We start from the raw sequence: 10341 nt of genomic DNA on the forward strand, positions 1-10341 counted from the left end.
ACTATTGTTGATTCAGTCTATGTAGAATAGACTCCTAGTAATAAGTTTAAAGTAATGGAAAACGTTCATCTGTATAATTCTGTGAAGCAAACAGAGGAAAATAAATGAAAAAAAACGCCTGCAAATTGTTTGCATAGGTAACACAACGACATTGTATAAATCAATGATAACGCCATAACGGCTAGTCCTAGTCTCCTGCCTTATTACAAATTACAATTAATAATTACTAATAAGTAATGAGTAATACCTAACTATAACGTAGAACAATAAAATTATATTTCAGATCTCTGGATGTTTTTTATTTTTATTTCGCTCCTCAACTTCGATATACACGAATCGTGCATAATAAATAATGTTATACAATTATATATACTTTCGCAAACGAAGTCCAAACCGCTAATGTGAATTGTGATGTCGTGAACAGACAAATAGTTATTACAATCATCTGTCGTGTCGTGTGTATACGTAGTAGGTTTGAAATATGTGGTTTGATTTATAAAAGAATAGAAATTGCAGGAAAAATGTTGAAAGAATAACCAGTGAATCCCACTCGGCGATATTGGTACCTATACTGTCTAGTAAACAACATTTCCCAATATGGCCGAAAATACCAAAACTTGACTTATCATAATATGGTTATAATAACAGTTGAAAAATATTAAAGATACATAAGCACAATTTTTTTTACAATCATTTAAAATTTGGAAAAATTTGCAAATTATTTTGTAGCTTCAAATTAATAAAATTTTCAGTTTTTAAAGTTCAAAGTTGAAAATGTAAGATCAGGTATCTCATAAGTAGTTTATATTGTCGGCAAAAAATCTAAAAAAAATATAAGGACAGTTTTCTTATTGCTATTTTAAGTTTTAATTTTAATGAAATTATAGTTATTTAAACAAAGAATAACGATCTTAGTTATTTTGTTGTAATTTAAAAATATTATGATAGGGCAGATTTTGGTATATCTATAAATAATATTACTATACATTTTAAGTAATATCAAAAAAGTTTTACAGATAAAACTGATCGTTTTAGACTTCTTTAATCTGGAAAAACATTACTACCATGCGTAAATATTTGTTTTTATAAATAGGATTAGTTCATATATTTATTTACCTGCATGTACATGTTGTTTTTCAATTTATACAAAAAAACATGTAAAAACGTGTAAAAATCTTAAAACAAAATCTCAAATTCAAATTCTGGATTCAAAAACTTTAAAAATGCCTCAAGAATCCTAAAAAATGCTCTAAAATATGAAAAAAATGTTAATTAAAACTGTCAAAAATACAAATTAAAACGTCTTATTCTGATTCATGAAACGTGCAGGGGGTATGCTATAAAACGAGCATCGCGTGACTAGATTCAGAAAACCAAATAATTATTAATAATCACGAATTTAAAAAAAGATGTGAACTTTATATTATGAATAATACTTTTAATTTAATTTAATTGTTTACTTTATTATCTTTGGTGCATAGCCCACTCCCCTCATTATTATACAATCATAAAAACTTGAATCCCACTACAGAACCAATTCCTAATTACGTCATTGGTTATAATTGATACTAGCGGCTATCAAAATATTTTTTTGAACAAACAATTTTTAAAATATCGATGGACAGTAACATTAGTTTATATTATAATTAATACCTAATGAAAATCAATAAATCAATTTTATCGAATATAATAAATAACAATTCTTCACATTATCAAAATTATAATGAAAAAGAAAATATTATGATCTATATTAATAATTACCGTCTTTTCGTTAGAATAATAATGTTGAAGTATTAAATCGAATAACAATATTCTATGGACATTTTCAACATCCTCAGTATACAAGATTATTGTTAAAATGCGATTCTAATGAAATGATAGTATGATACGATGTATACATTTACTTGATTCTCAAAATCTTCAATAATTATTTTCTGTACAGCTATTGATCTATAATATATAGTTTGTAATATTATATAGAATTATTCTTATTGTTATTGAACAACTAATAATCAGTATTATATTGTACGGATAGTCAGTGTTTTTTTTAAAAAACTCACTCCATCCATTTAGTTTTAATCAACTTCTAGAATCTAGGAAGTTTAAACTGTTTAAAGTTCAGTCAGAAATTATACTTGGGAGAGGGCTAGGCATTTTCCGTTAAGCCATCCGTCCATAAAGTTATTATACTTCACTGTAGGATAGTGATATTGATTTTGATTATATTTGTTAATAAACGCGTGACGAACGATAGTAAACTACTTAACGAATTTGCTATAGTAACATCAAAGTAAAATTATGTTTGACTAAAATATGAAGCTGTAAAAAAGGAACTATTTTCTTTAAAAGTTTTATAAAACACTAGCACTCTTTAGATTGGAACGTAACTAGATAACGATAAGTAGTATACCATAAAGGTGTAATTTGTGAACTTTCCAGGGGGATTTCACGAAAATCATAAAATTACTGAAAACTTAGAAGAAATAGCACCAATTAAAAATTGATTGGACTACGATGGTTGATTTAAAATAGGCAATTCTAACATTGGAATAGTGAATGTACAATTTAACAAAGAAAACAAAATAAATTCAAACATGTTAATTACAAAAGTATGAAGTATATTATTTTTAGTTTAATTGAATTCTCACTGAGAAACAATAACTTAAAACCACCAAGATAATTGTTAATTATATTTACTATCTATATCGATTAAAAATGTATAACATAATGCTTTAGTTAAAACATGCGTTGCATACATTGTACTAACTTCTAATATGACCAGGACTTAAATTTTTGTATAAATTTGAAATTATAAGCAGTTTTATAATTACATTAGATATATTTTTATATGTAACATATATTGTACGATGACTATAAATTAATTTTGAACCGCTGTATGGTTTTAAATTAAATTTTAAATTCATTTTTAACGATATAATGCTGTACTTAATGGCAGTAATCTAAAACAAAAAATTATTCTCTCAACGAGATATATTTAGTTTAATATCCGGTTCAGCATAGCCATCTTAGGGTTAGAAGATAATATTTCGAATTCTATATCTACCATAACGGAAAAGTAATTCATTTAAAATAATGTTCATACCATATTATAAGGTTGACAATTTGACATTGTTGCATATTAAATTTCATTATTTTGATGATATATAAATATATAAAATAGAACTAGTAGTTATGATTATTACTTTTTTAAGAGATGACATGCAATGAATAATATAATACATTTTAGTACTAACCTTTTATAAATTCTCAGCGGAACAAGTTATTATAATGCGGGTTAACAATGGTTAATGATATTTATTTTCTCATAAAACAATTATTAGGACTGGAAAAATTCTTCGAACGTGTCTAACTAGCCCCCTTTAATCTTTATTATTTATTAACTCAGGCACAGATGGAACTTCAAGCTTAAAAGTTTAAAAAGTCTCTGCAATTCTTAAGAAATGTGAAAAAACTACAAAAAAGCAATACAATCTTCCGTAAAGCCATTAAAATACAGTGTTTAAAGTACCTAAAAATAATCAACATTTTGTTTTTTAATGAATTCATTTTCCATAAAAATCCGACACACATGTAATAATTACATACATAAAGGTAACACAAAATATACATGTTTTGATATTTTATTTATTAAGTAAATATTTGATTGTTTTATACAGTTGATATTATGTTTCAGTTTATAGAAGATCAGTAGAGATAATTTGTAATTAGGAATATTTTGAATTTATTTAAACAATAAAATACAACATATAGCCATATAGGTCCTATTCCTGTAGTAGAGCAGTAGTTCGGTGTTTCCAATAGGTGGTACTCGGTTTTTACAATATTATATTGTAATAGTTGTTATGGTGATATATACGGAACAATTAGATAAATATATATTGCATTGAAACATAATGATTTCTTAAGAAAATGTATTATTAGAAAAAGGTGTGTTCGTGTGTACAATTAAAATAAATCTTAAAAATAGTTTTTTTTCTTAATTTCTGTGTGTATAAGCATAATATGCATAAATAAGAAAGAAACTTCTATAAGCATATACCTACTATACAAAAACAGGGGTCCAAGATCCAATTTAAATTTTATCTTGCCTGCTGTAAGACCTCCAACGTATTAGAATTTCTAAATTTTCAGTAGAATAAAAAAAAAAATTTCGAAATTCTAATATGTTCAAGGCTGGAAAAATGGACCTTGGTATCATGTTATTTAATCATATAATTTACAATCAAGTTATTCATGTAGGTTTATATACCTACCATAATCAAAGACTGTTTCTGGGCTTAGTGGAGACTATATCTAATTGATACCTATGAATTTGTGAAAATTAAAATTTTTTAGAAAATTTTACTTCAATCTTGTGAAATGTCTCCCTATACTAAAATGCATTAATTTACGTTCTATAGTAACGTTGTATTGATTCGATAGTAAATTATATTACATGTTACAGGTAATGTTTCCGTTGATTTTTTCATATATTTTAAATAAATCAATTATAATTTAAAAAAGCGTATACTTTTATCATACTGTTAAGTACCACGCCACTATCTGCAATACCTTTATATAGGTAACTATAATATTAAAAGAAGATGCTTAAGCCTTAAATACCTTATTTTAAATTCTTGAGATTTTTTTGTTCTACTTCAGGATTATCCTGTGGCGATACAAACTTGTATGTTTCAAATGAAAATGTTTTTATACTTTATATAATATGTACATATACATTTTACACATATTGATATATGTATTAAATATGTTCATTCATATCACGAAAAACATACATACATTTTATGGCTATTGACTATGTGTCGGTGTTCGAGCATTCGGATACGTAAATAATTACAGTATGGATAATATAGGGGTTCGTTTAACGGAGGTTCAGATAATCGAGGTGCTGCAGTATTATGATGAGCAAAATACAATTTAAATTGTACATAACAATCATATAACTAAAAAGCTCTTATAATATTATTGCATATTGATATTTGATATTATAATATATTATGTTATGTAAATTATCAGATTTTTGATACGTCGACTACACTTCTTAGTTCTTATACGTTGTGGTTATGTACATTACTATATTAAAAATAATACTCACCATTTTAAATCACTACATTTTTTTTATTCATTATAAATTATGCATATAACATAAGAAACAAGAGCAGCTTTGGATTGAAGTGGTTTTTAGTGTCTACACGACTACATCGAGTGTTGTAAGACCCTATAGGCCATAGATTTAAATATTTATTTACCCTTTCAGTTTAGGTGAATAACTGTACAAGAATATATACATTCCATGGATTATACGTATACTTGTAAGTATTGTGATTCAAGTGCTCACGATGTCCCAACATTATTTTGTGTAAATTCTTAGATTTGTTTCACGAGTTCACAGATCTCATAATGTATAGTGGCTATGCAACATAAAATTTTTTGTTTTTAAAAACATCTACCTATACATTTTGTTAAAAATTCATCGCATGCTATTCTTTCTTATAGGTACACACAATATAGTTGTTGTAGTGTCGTAGCCCGTAGGCAAATACCACGTCTGCATCAACTATAATCTGTTAAATCATGGAATATTTATTTGTTTATTTATTTGTTTAAATTCACTGTACACATAGTGATAAAAAAAAAAATTAATTAGTTTTAACTACAGCTATATAAATAGGGGTGTATAACTGTATACGCATTAATTACACAAAAATAGAAAATTAAACATTATGTGTCGGCGAACGTGAAATCAACAGTGTTTGATATAGTAACGTAACGAAAGTAACGCATAACAAAGTAATTTATACATTTGAATTGTTTCCATGTAACGAAAATATAATAGGAATTATTTTGATAATATTCCTACGATATAATGCGTTAATATTTCAATTTGTTTATAACGATTGATAATATAAGAAAATGGATTTTGACAAAAACTGTTTTTGCCCCTTATAAATTCCAGTTTTTTTTTTCATTTTAGGTTCTGAGCAGAACGATGAATGCATTGATTGTACATTAATGTGTGGTTTTTTTTTACATTTTAAGTAGTCGTCTTAATGCTTCGTTTTTCAACCTAAGTATTTTTTCTGCTGGATAGTAGGAGAGTTTGAGAGATCAAAATTCAAAAAATTCTCAGTAGTTTTCAAAAGAGCTAAAAAAAAACAACCAATACTAATATTACGGAAAAACCGAAATTTGTACGCAAATTTTATGGTTTTTGGTGGAGGTATCTATGAGTTATAACTCTAAAAAAAATGGGTACATAGGTACCTACCTGAAATTTTCTATGTATGTTTATATTAGCCTTTATTGCCTTTGTATACACGATAACATTTTCAATAATTTTTACTAATTTAAATCTATTTATAGACACAAACAATTTTCGATTGGTATTTGTTTTTTAAATAAGTAAAATAAAAATTATCTTGGTCAAAAAATTAAAAATTTAATGCAAGTTGTTGTTAATGGTGATTAAAAAAAATTAAGCTTAAATAATTCACAGACATTTTTGTGAAAATCTGAAGATTTTTTACGATATTGGATATTCACTCGATTTTTCATTGAACAATTTTCTTAATTTGTTAATTCAAAAACGAATAATCGTAGATACTTTAAATTTACATCAAATGTTTATCTTACCATATCTATAAATGTTCATTTTTAAATAAATTTATAAATAGTAAAACAAATCTTATCATTATTTTTTTCTATAGCATCAGACTCTGCAGTCTAATTTCAGTATTTGATTATTTAACTTTTGCGTTCACCTCTTATGGCCACTATGTTCCATCTACACATCTATAATACATTACTGCATATAGAAACACAATATATGCAGTACAGTAACAAAAAATATATATATGATATAATATACAATATTAAATCAGACTATTAGATTAATATTGTAATCTCTGTTTAGCAGAATTGTTATTCCTGCAAGCCTATATTTTCTAGAGAATGTTGGGATATAATTAATCGCCTAAATATTATTATTTCGTCCGAATTCTGATTCGACAAGACAGAATACGTCGATGGCAGTATGTTTACAGACACGTCATAAAATAACAGTGCTACAGCTGTACAACACCTATATTAATTATTGCTACACTGGCTATAAAATGTATAAAATAAATTTTTGTACAAGTAGCGGCAATTCATCACACGGTCCAACTATTTGAATACGCAATAAGAAATCGCTAGTACGGTGAATAAATTATGCGTACAAATACTACGCAATGCTATGAACATGTTATTCAAAAAAAAAAAATTACAAATTATTCAACCGTATTTGTATATCAATAATATGCTATACATGATAGGTACATCGAATAGGTGCGCCGCTTATTTATAACTCATAAGTTATAACTTCTCCATATGATATACACACGCGCGCACACACACAGACACACACGCACATACACACACACTGACATAATATTGTCTGTATTTTATATATAATTTATAAACCATAATAATTTGGTTGTATTCGAAGTGGTGCGTAGTTGACCCAACCAATACTACGTGGAACCACGTATAAAACATTCACAAAATTCTCATGTAAAGCTGTATAGCGTAAAGGATTCGGAGAAAATTAAGTATATTGCAGTTTTAATATTAAAATAAAATATTATCAATAGAATTCTTACAATAAAAATATAATTTTTTAATTCAATGTGACGTTTGGCTATCCTAAGAGTGGGACGATGGACCACGATTAAAGCTACTGCATATTTTATTCTTTATGTTTGAGCGCTGTACGCAGCTCAGTTGGACGCAGTAAGTCGCTGTGACCATACCAACGGTTCTACAGCGTAGAACTGTTTAGACGTTTAGTAGACACGTCGAAGAACTCGTTGACAACTTAATTATACACAATTTAAACAGAAAAAAAAAAAAATTATTATTGTGTATGTCAGTCGCCACACTAATAATATTATAATCATTATTTGGAAAATGTAAATCAGTATAATTACAATTTACAACATTATAAATGGATATCGATAGTAATTTATTTGTGATATATTGATATTATTTATCGTATCAAACGTGGGTTGAGCTGCTCTTTCTATTCATTAGATTTTGATTACACATTATTATTTTAATATTTTAATTGAACTCTGCAGTATGTGGTAATATGTATATATTATACCATATGTATATATATAGTGGCGGCGATGATGATGTGTGAACGGATATCTAAGAAGAAGCCGAATTCACGGAAACGATACGCATTATTATAATATAATTATCATCATTGGTGCCAAATATGTGTTTAGATAAGAAAATAACATTAATTACACACACACAAGCCCAAACGCATATCGGGTGTTTGACAACGAGCATTAAATTTATGTATTATGTACTGCATAGTTTAAGCCTCCGTATAATAATCATCATATTATTATAGTCGTAATATCGTCATAATCATAATCATTTATTAGACTCGTTAATTTAGAGCTCGTTCGTTCGTGTAAATTAATACCTATTATATCGTAGATAAAGCTGTTTTCGTGGAAAGGAATTTTCTTTTTGCCATCCATATAATATTATGTGATCGTGTATTACTGTTTTCTGTATGGAATATTATGCACTAAATAAAGCTTTGCATGAAATTAACATTAATTTTGTTTTCTATTATTACAACAGTCAGGAATTTGCTTTCTGAAAAATCCCGCACCAAAATTTGCATTAGAAATGTTACGCGTAACTAATTCATGGAAAAAATCGACATAGTTTGACTGTCATCGAAATATGTACGTTTAAAGAGTTTTTTAAGACCACAGATAAACTCCATCTGGTTAAATATTGTATACAAACCTGAACCCGTCCCCGGTCCCCGTTTAACTATAATAAATCGCAGTCAATTGCGTGTAGTATTACGGGAATAACGGCCCAAAACGACAGCGCCCTTGGCTCTTATACAATCTCACAGTTATCGATCCTTTTAACAATGGTGTTTAAAACAATATTCACGTAGTAGGTCATGTATACACCACTATGTTATACTATATAAAACAGGATATCCCGCCAATGAGTTTGTGTCCTCGTCAATAACTTTTTTTCTCATATCTCATATCTCACATTCTCACTCCACTGGCAAGTAGCCAACATTTTTTGAAGGGGGGATGTTTTAATTAAATATTTATTTGAGGGCTGTTCACACATCCATCATGAAGTCGATGGGTTTCAATAATAAATTATAAAATGTGTTTAACTTAAGGATATTTGTTTACTTTAAATACAATATTACAGTATAATATTAAATTATAAAAAATAATGAAAATTAGTAAAAAAATTATTTTTGGATTATCCAACAGATGGAGAAGGTATGTTTTGTGTGTCAAACCACCCCTGGCATGCATGTCTCAAGGACCTGCTTTTTTAATAAATTTAGTGACATGTTTTTATTCTATACAAGTTTATAGTTTAAATTATATGTTGCCTGCACAAAGTTTTATGAGTTTTTGACTTGAAAACAACTTTATATACCAGAACTATTATAGACACATGGAGAGCAACTGTAGGGTTTATTTTCTAAAGGAGTTCTATTATAGAGTAAAAACTATTTAATATATTTATTAGGTACCAATCCACTCCATATAGTGAAAAATTTCAAATATTAAAAAAGAATATCAATAAGTACCATAGAAATTATTCATTTAAAATTTTAGATTACCTAGCTTACTTTATTATCGTTAAGAGAATGCCACGCATTCGTTTCTGTTATCTCAGACTTACTAGCTCATATCTTAGACAATTTACGTTCAGCAGTTCAGGTTTAATTTGTAAATTACCTAGTTTTATTATTAGAATAAATCTCTGTTGCTGTTCCATAAATATGTTTAAATTCATTACTCTACGAATACTTCTAATAGAAATAAATAATTTAATCTATAAAAACAAGAGATTATAATTAGTTTAAAAAAATGTTGCTTCTGGTGGTAATTAACATCATAAAAAAGGCGGGACATCTTGTATAGAATACGAATAACTTATATTATTAAAAATAAAGAATAATATACCTTTTCACCTAGACGCCTTAATACAGCGAATTCGTTTGCACAGTTTAAGGTGTTTACCAGGTAATTATTATCATAATATAGACAGCTTTTTTTTTTTAATTGGTGCGTGTAAAATTTTTGATGAACCTTGTATTTAATTTACACAGTCTTTAAAAAAATTTAACATTTATAAAAAAAATCTAAGAATAAAAACTATTTTTCACTATTATTTTGAATACTAAGAATTTTAAATTTTGATCTCTCGATAAATCTAACTAGTAAGTATAACTAGATCAAATCATCAGAAACCTCCTATATCAAATTT

Source organism: Myzus persicae, unplaced genomic scaffold (assembly GCF_001856785.1).
Source record: "Myzus persicae strain clone G006 unplaced genomic scaffold, MPER_G0061.0, whole genome shotgun sequence".
Classification (NCBI taxonomy): Eukaryota; Metazoa; Arthropoda; class Insecta; order Hemiptera; family Aphididae; genus Myzus; species Myzus persicae.